Source organism: Acartia tonsa, chromosome 13, assembly GCF_053477335.1.
Source record: "Acartia tonsa isolate MP-2025a chromosome 13, ASM5347733v1, whole genome shotgun sequence".
NCBI lineage: Eukaryota > Metazoa > Arthropoda > Copepoda > Calanoida > Acartiidae > Acartia > Acartia tonsa.
In genome coordinates, this window is record NC_137272.1 from 38,883,041 (window position 1) to 38,892,957 (window position 9,917).

Genomic DNA, 9,917 nt, shown 5'->3' on the forward strand with positions numbered 1-9,917 from the left:
AAAGCAGTCTAAAACCATCCCTGATATGGAGAACAAAAGGATCAGTGGCTATCAAGATTTTAACCAATATATTGTTTAAACTATCATAAGCAAACTTATATGGATATTAGATGGTTGATTGTTATATCTTTGTTTTATAATAAGCTACTAGCGGCTTCACCCTTAGCCTTTAGGGGCTTTGCCCCAAGAGGTATAATTACATATTTTATTACCTGGAGATCCCCCACTCCACCACTATTTTAAATAATTAAAAAATGGCAGGGGGATTTTTTGTTTTTTGGGGGGTTGGGGGTCCCAACCCCTAAGAAAATAGCTTAAAACCACCACAGGACCAGTTGGTATATTCCCTGAAGAGTAGAATCCTATCGGTTTAGTGGTTACCGAGATCTTAAGGGACAGCGGACAGACATCATTCTATTTTATATTATAGATAGAGTAGCTATACTCCTACCAAGATCAAATAATAAGTTATTTATTTATTATAGAGTATAAGTAGAACAGTAGAACAAGGTCAATTATACATAATTTGAAAATTAGGCCACTGTCTATATATATATTTTTAAAAGCGAAGCTTTTCTATAATTATGGTCGGTCCGTCAGTCCGTCAGTCCGTCACGGTTAGCTCTTTTCGTTAATTTAGTCATATTAGAATTATCCTATCGATTTCAAACTTTGAATTGTAATTCCTTTAGTAGTTAGATACTATTTAGAAAGCGTAGCAACTCTATAATCATTACCAAAATGTCCGTAAGTCCATTTTAAACATGTTGATTTTTTACTTTATTGACATCAAATTTTTGTATGTTAGAATTATCCGATTTATCTGATTTTTGTAATATTGATTCCTATTACAACAATGTACACTGCTATAAGCGAAGCATCTCTATAATCAAGTCCTAAAAATGTAAGTATGTCCAAAAATAGTAGTAAGTATTTAAGCAGTTTTGCAACAAATTTACTTACAATTTTGTTATAATCTGCTTGTTCAATTCTGACACTCTACAAGTGTTCACGTTCGTTTGCCCTTCAACTTCAGAGCTTCGTTTTTATGGATGTTGTCATCCTTGTTTTTATCCTTAAAATACAGGAATCTTATGGGATAAGACAATGGACGATAAATTATGCTGAACCCAAATTAAGATAAAGAAAATAAATCCTACTATTGAATTAATTTGTTTATTTGGAGGCAAATTTTCTTTAAAATCACCAACATTGTATACTGCTAATAAAGTTTACCAACCGATCATTATTCATCAACTATCCCCAAATTCTTTAACCCAATAAATGAAAGACTGTGTTTATAAAACTTTGGGGACCAATATGATTTAAAGTTTTGAAAATAAGCCAACCGTTACGTACAGACGGACGGACTTATGTATAGGTACTAATTATAGAAAAGCTTCGGTTATGAAAGACAATTTTCTAAAACAAAACAAATAGAATAAGAAACCTTAAAAATGTATAAGATAATAATAATAACAAGATGTTTTATGTATAATGTACTACTTTTTATAAGCGTATCGAATTCTTATTTTCCTTTATTTAAACATGTTAGAATTGTCCTATCGATTTAGTAAACGCTGCAACTCGTTACCTGAAAGTCTGTACGTTTATTTAAATAATTCTGATTTAAACAGTTTTGGCAACAACTTTTTGTATGATATAATTAACCTACTCATTTGAACTTTGAAAAATTGATTCCTAGGACAACAATGTACAATATTATAAGCAAAGCATCGCTATAATAAAATCCTAAAAATTAAAGCATGTCCTTTTACGGGAACTATTTAATTACTTATCTACATCAAATTTTGTTTTTTTGTTTCGAGATGCCACATCAATAAAGGAATCATCAATTTAAATTTAAATAATAGGAAATTTTTTGCCTAAGACATCATTCCTCAGCAGGTTTAAGAACAACTGCACTCCCAATTTGAATAGGCAATGCCCAATTTGGAAAGGTTTGGATTTTTTTACAAGATGAATGGTTTATTTACGTAAATGGTCTTATCTAATGTGCAATATTGTATGTAAAACCCAGGTATAGTATAAACCTCACATTTGCCAAAATCTTTTTTTGTAATCTTATGTAATATCCTTGCTTTCACAACTTAAATGGATTTGGGCTCTATAAATTTCTTATTCAATCATAATGAGAAGAATATATTTTCTCGTATTCATTCGAAACCGATTAATATTGATTAGAATCGGTTCTCAGCCATACTGAAAAATTATGTCTAGCATCGTATTACATCCAGTTTTTATGAATATAAAAATGTACAATCATAAGACTAAAACCATTTTTTAAGTTCAAAGTAACTTCTTTCTGAAATTCTTTAAGTACTTTAAGAATAACTAAAGGCTAAGCCTCTAGCATTTATGGTCTCTGTATTGAATAAGCAGAAAAATAGCATGAAACCACACTATACAAATCACCCCTACATGGAGAACTCAATCTGTTCTATGATTAGCATAATCTTAAACGAACAGCAAACAAAAAAGGATTACTATTAAAGAATAGAATAACTTGTATACCTGAGAATTACATGTTGGTGTTAATCTTGAGAAAAAGAATGTTGGTTTAATCTATTCTGTCAACAATAATTCTTCCACTACAATCTAGATATCTATCTATTTATCTATCTATCTATCTATCTATCTATTTATCTATCTTGAGAAAAAGAATGTTGGTTTAATCTATTCTGTCAACAATAATTCTTCCACTAGATATCTATCTATCTATCTATCTATCTATCTATCTATCTATCTATATATCTATCTATCTTTCTATCTATCTATATATCTATCTATATATCTATCTATCTATCTATCTATCTATATATCTATCTATCTATCTATCTATCTATCTATCTATCTATCTATCTATCTATCTATCTATCTATCTATCTATCTATCTATCTATCTATCTATCTTGAGAAAAAGAATGTTGGTTTAATCTATTCTGTCAACAATAATTCTTGCACTACAATCTAGATATCTATCTATCTATCTATCTATCTATCTATCTATCTATCTATCTATCTATCTTGAGAAAAAGAATGTTGGTTTAATCTATTCTGTCAACAATAATTCTTGCACTACAATCTAGATATCTATCTATCTATCTATCTATCTATCTATCTTGAGAAAAAGAATGTTGGTTTAATCTATTCTGTCAACAATAATTCTTGCACTACAATCTAGATATCTATCTATCTATCTATCTATCTATCTATCTTGAGAAAAAGAATGTTGGTTTAATCTAATCTGTCAACAATAATTCTTCCACTACAATCTAGATAATTAGCTATCTTGCAAATTATGTAACTAGCAAGTATACATCTTTTTAGATATCTTTCTATCTTGCAAATTATGTAACTAACAAGTATACATCTTTTTATATATCTAGCTATCTTGCAAATTATGTAACTAACAAGTATACATCTTTTTAGATATCTTTCTATCTTGCAAATTATGTAACTAACAAGTATACATCTTTTTATATATCTAGCTATCTTGCAAATTATGTAACTAACAAGTATACATCTTTTTAGATATCTTTCTATCTTGCAAATTATGTAACTAACAAGTATACATCTTTTTATATATCTAGCTATCTTGCAAATTATGTAACTAACAAGTATACATCTTTTTAGATATCTTTCTATCTTGCAAATTATGTAACTAACAAGTATACATCTTTTTATATATCTAGCTATCTTGCAAATTATGTAACTAACAAGTATACATCTTTTTAGATATCTAGCTATCTTGCAAATTATGTAACTAACAAGTATACATCTTTTTAGATATCTAGCTATCTTGCAAATTATGTAATTAATAAGTATACATCTTTTTAGATATCTAGCTATCTTGCAAATTATGTAACTAGCAAGTATAAATCTTTAAGATATCTATCTATCTTGCAAATTATGTAACTAACAAGTATACATCTTTTTAGATATCTATCTATCTTTATACTATCTCTTTATTTATTCACTAGCGGCTTCGCCCCTAGCCTCTATTGGCTTTGCCCCAAGAAGTAATTTTTAAAAATGTAGAGCATGTGGTGCATCTTCATCATCTGCATCATCACAAACAAATTTTGGGAGAAATTTTTTTATTTTTGGTGTGTATGGGTTGTCCTACGCCCCAAGAAAATAGCTTAAAACCACCACAGGACCAGTAGGTATATTCCCTGAAGAGTAGAATCACATCGGTTCAGTGGTCACCAAGATCTTAAGAGACAGACGGGCGGACAGACAGACATCAAGCTACTTTGTATTATAGTTAACTTGCGGCTATGCCTCTAAAGATCCTTAAAGATATTTGAGGTGGATGTGGTAATGCCAACCCCCCCCCCCCCCCTATTCACTTTTTATTTGAAAGGGTCATTTTTCTAGGGACGATCTCTCTTGGGAGGTAAAGATAACCCAAAAAAGTTAAAATCTTCTCAGTCCCAATTAATAGGAGAACCTTATCAGTTCAGGGGTTAGCGAGATCCTTCGGTACAAAAAGATAGACATCCTATTACTTTAAGGGAATTATTTTTTTGTATTTTGATATGATATTAATATAATATACAATCTTTTAATATTGAATCAAGAAATATTAAAAAATAATGTTATCTATAATACAAAGTAGAACGATGTCTTTCTGTCTGTCCGTCCGTCCGTCTGAAGCTTAAGATCTCAGTAAACACTGAACTGATCGGATTCTACTCTTCAGGGTATATACCTATTGGTCCTGCGGTGGTTTTAAACTATTTTCTTGGGGGTCGGGACACCCCCAACCCCCCCAAAAACAAAAATTCCCCCCCCCCATTTTTTTCTTCTTCAAATTTTACGAATTTACGAATTTTACGAATTTTACGAAAATTACGAATTTTACGAAAATTACGAATTTTACGAAAATTACGAATTTTACGAATTTTGCAAATTTAATCGCAAAATATTTTCCTGCTGGGTAGGTGCGAAAATTTGTGATCCGTTCTGCTGGGTAAGTAATAGAAGATGTAATTATACCTCTTGGGGCAAAGCCCCTAGAGGCTAGGGGCGAGGCCACTAGTATCTTTATAATTAAGTCATGAAAAAAAAAGAACATACAAGCAAAAACACAACGCATATAAACTTAGATGTCAAGCTTTCAAAAATCTTTGCTAAAATTGGATGCAATTGTCCTTGTTTCCCAAATATTTTTCTTGTCTTCTGATTGTGCATTTCAATGTCAGTAAAGTTTGACATAATTTTCTTCTGTAAAAAGCTGGATCGGATAGAAAGAATTTATGGCTAGAACAAAAGTCTTTATTAGATCGTATTATAGACAGCTTTCTGTAGTTAAAAAGTGAAACATTATAAAATTAATACCAGTTTTGTTAGGCCCTATGGGGCGAAGGCCTGGTCAAACAAAACTGGTATCAATCTATAAATTTTATATTAATATTCGTGGAAAATTGTCAGAAATACAATGCTATACATGTTTCTTTAGTATGGCTGGGAACCGGTTTTGAAGCCATACTGGAAAACTTGATACACATAATTATAAGAAAAACTGTAAATATGATATATTGCAAATTATAGAATACTTTTCTATGTTCTAAATAAAAGATTTTTATTCTAGTTAAAAGTTTTATAAATCTGCCAAGAGGACAAAATCTCTGTTAAAAATAATAGAAAACTGTTATGTATCGTTTTTGATCATTGTGTTTTCACACTGTTTGTGTTGGCGGTTCTCGTTCAAAATTATTTACATTTAACAGTAAATAAATAAATATCAATAAAATCAAAGAAAAAACGTCAACAATGGTATCTACTGCTGCTATTATGGCACTGGTCATAATTAAAGCAGGAGTTTTTTTTGGACCCAATAGCACTTTAAAACAAATTAGTATCTTGTCAAGCCCTGATTATCCCACTTTATTAATAAAATATTTTGAAAATAAGGGCGTGGGGGAGATATTTTTTCGCTTGTTTGTTCATAACTTTAAGTAAGTTAAGGTTTTGACACCTTAGGGTTAGGACCCCTGCAGGTGTTGGTCATTGGAAAAGAAAAACTTCCCCCTCTCATTATTTTAAATTTATTTAAAAAGTAAGTGGGTGGGGTTATCAGTGAACAACAGGCACTTTGTGTGAAAGAACGGCCCAAGTTCCAGAGAAATTGGTTGTCTGTTGGGTCCTTCTTTACCAAGTACCCCTGGTTAATGGACCAAAAAGAAGAAATTTTTGTCTAACAAAATAATGTCTTACCCATTGACAGGGGCGTCCAAGCTTTTTATTTTTAAGGGGGGGATAATTCGGTTTTGCGGGGGGGGGTAAAATGGCGCGTGAATCGCGCTGCAAATTTTTTTTACCCCCCCCCCCAAAATTTTTACCCCGGGGGTAAAATTTGCTTGGGGGGGGTGATTACCCCCCCTGAAATCTGTTGGCAGGGGTAAAATTTGTTTACCCCCCCAAAAATTTACCCCCGGGGTAAAATTTTTGGGAGGGTAATTTAAATTTTATCAAAAATTTAGTATTAAAAATGCGCGTGAAGCGCGCAAAGATTTTTTTTGTTAGAGATTTTCTATTTTGGGGGGGGGGTATTTACCCCCCCAAAATTGTTTGGGGGGGTAAATACCCCCTCCTAAATGGTTGGGGGTAAATGAAAAAAATTTTAGGGGTGCCTACGGCACCCCCAAATTCGTTTGGGGGGGTAATCGCCCCATTACCCCCCCCCCTTGGACGTCTATGCCCATTGAACTTAGAAATCGCCCTCTAAATAGCATAAAACTTGCCCAAAACTGATACAAAACACACGCATACATCCAACTATTTCTTTAAAAAACATGCAATATGATTCTATAATATTGCGGGGGAAAAAATGAATATTGAAAAATGATGTTTTTTTTGGCATGTTTAGTATTCCATAGGGCTGCTTTTTCAAGATTGAATAACAAGGACAATACTTTACATCAGGATAAAGTTCAAACTAGAAATGGTAGTTAAAAAATCGTTTTAATATTTGAATAATGAGTTAACAATGGATATAGAATATACGTGGATATTATGACAGGAGAAAATTGTCGACAATTAGGTTGCTAACATGGACATCACTCATTGGTCAGTTCGTTCATTCATTAGGAGGGAAGGGGATGAGGTTATTCATAGTATCATTATTTTAGCCAACTACAAGTTTTACAATATTGGTGTACATGATAATCTTGGGTAGGCTTCAAGTAATAATAAATCAATTGAATGATTTTAGTTTTCTGTTGGATAGCTCAACTTGATTTCAAATAATTTTTTACCAATAAATACAACTGTGAAACCGTATTGTTTTCATAAAATCTTGCGACTATTTTACTGGTGGCTAATTGTGGGATTTAAATATATTTTTAAATAATGTATTAAACGAGTCATTTAATTAAAACCATCCTTTATGAAATGACAACTTAAACAATCAAATTTAACTTTTGTTATCATTCTATTGATTAACTTTATTTCTAATTAAGGACTTAATTAAAATTTCAAAGGACGCATGTGTTAAATTTATTTCATAAAACTATCTCTTTTGTGTAATGATTTTTAAAAGCGAAGCTTTTCTATAATTAGGTTCGGTCAGTCCGTCTGTCCATCCCTAACGGATAGCTTTTTTTGTTAATTTAGGCATGTTAGAATTGTCCCATCGATTTCAAACTTTGCATGGTGATTCCTGTAGTAGTTAGGTACGATTTAGAAAGCGTAGCAACTCTATAATCGTTTCCAGAATGTCCGTACGTCTATTTTAAACATGTTTTGTTTATATTTTTAACAACAATTTTCATGTGATAAAATCATCAGATTGGTCTGATTTTTTGATTACCTATTCCTATTACAAATAAGGTACAATATTTTGAGCGAAGCATCTCTATAATCAAGCCCTAAAATGTCAGTATGTCCTTAAACAGAATTCTGTATTTGCAACAAATTCACGTACAATTTTTTCAAAACTTATAAATTCATATGTTGTATATTTAGTTCTGACACTTTACAAGAGTTAATGTTCGGTTGTCATACCGTTTCAGAGCTTCGCTTTTATGGATGTTGTCATCCTTGATTACCATATGTTTTGCCTTATATCAATATTCAATAATAACAAATTACGTTGAAATTTTAAGTTGATACGTAGAAAATTCTGTGTATCATGATTTGATTTTTCCCTCTCAATAACAGATAAACTTATTATAAGAAAATCTAATTATGATTCGATTTTAGCTTTTGGGAGTATAACAAAGGGATCTGGCTTAAAATTTTTGAAGTTGAACCGCAGCTAAACTTAATCCTTTCTACTATCCACTAGATTATTTATCATAGCGTATTATAGACAGCTTTCCACGGATAGTTAAATGAAAAATGATAAGATCAATTCTAGTTTTTATGTTGGCCTCTAAAGCTCTGGCCAACAAATTTTTAATTAATTTTAAGGTTTTCTTTATCTTATTACTATTGAAAAACAGTCTAAAATACGATTAATGATTTTTCAGTATGGCTCATGACTGGTTCTAATCCAGCGGATTCGAGGCCAAACTTGAAATGTTTTATTTGATGATTGTCCCAATCCTTGAATAATTTTCCACATAATCTTATGTTCCCAGATTTAGGTATTTGTCAATTTTAAATTTTATTCTTTACTACCACAAAGAGTTCGATTCTCAAAAGTATTTTACGTCGAGAACAGTAAAAGAAATATGTTAAAATAATCTATTATGCCTTAAATTCGTATAACCCGCCAATAGGTGAAAAGATCCACAAAATTTTCCGTTTTATATAACATAAAACAAACTACATAAACTGCCAAAAGGCATTGAATTCTCAGTTAATATTTGAATTATTTTGGCTGACTGTTTTGTAAAGAATGTCAGCTTTTTAAAATATCTTTTAATATTCAATTACCAGCCGCGGCAATTTGTAGCAGATTAGCTGCTATTTAAAATGTTAGCAACGAACTTAGGTTCAAGTTGCTGTTTTAAAAATGCTTTACAAAGTCGAAAAATAACATTTAAGAAATTTTTAGCCATCTACGAAATTTCTAAACCAGACACTTGAGAGAGATAACCATTTTATAAGCCATATTATATATGCCATTCGTGGGCGAGGTGAACTAGAAATGTGCAACTGCAAAGCCAATGTCTCTACTCTCTAAAAATTTGTCATTTTTCAAATATCGAACTTTAACTGAGAAAAGAATAAGTATAAAGAGTTCCCTAGAGTACCATTTCATATATATGTCCCATATAACTATAATAACCTACTTCATAATTTCCCTTTTATATACAGTGGACCGTTAATTTTCTTTTAACATGGATGACAACATCCATAACAGCAAAGCTATAAAATAAGACAAACGAACATTCACCTGTAGAGTATCAGAACTAAATAGGCAAAATAGCAATTTTTATGTCTGAAAAAAACTAATGTAAAACTGCGGAAAAACAGGAAACTGACAAAATCATATGAATAGGATAATTATATCATAAAAAAGGTTCTCTCTTTTTCGGAATAGATTGAGGGGAATGAAGGTTGAGGGGTTTAATTTTGGTCCACTAATAAATAAAAGGAATACCACCAAGACTTCATACAACAGACATACAGTACAGTCAGACAAAGATTTAGGTAAACATTAAAAATTGGAGGATTTTCAGGTACAATTTGCCTTTAAAATGGCATTTGAAAAATAATCATTTTCTGATTTGTAATATAAAATTAGAAGGAAATAAGTTAATAAATCGTTATTTCTCCAGTAATGGGCATATCACACCAGAGATGGGGTTTTAAAAAATGCCGCGTTTTTTCGACATTTGTATAATGTCTAATACATATCTAAAAGCTGTATTAGACATTATACAAATGGCTAAAATAATAATTTTAAAATTTTGAATTCTTAAGTTGTATACTCTGTGT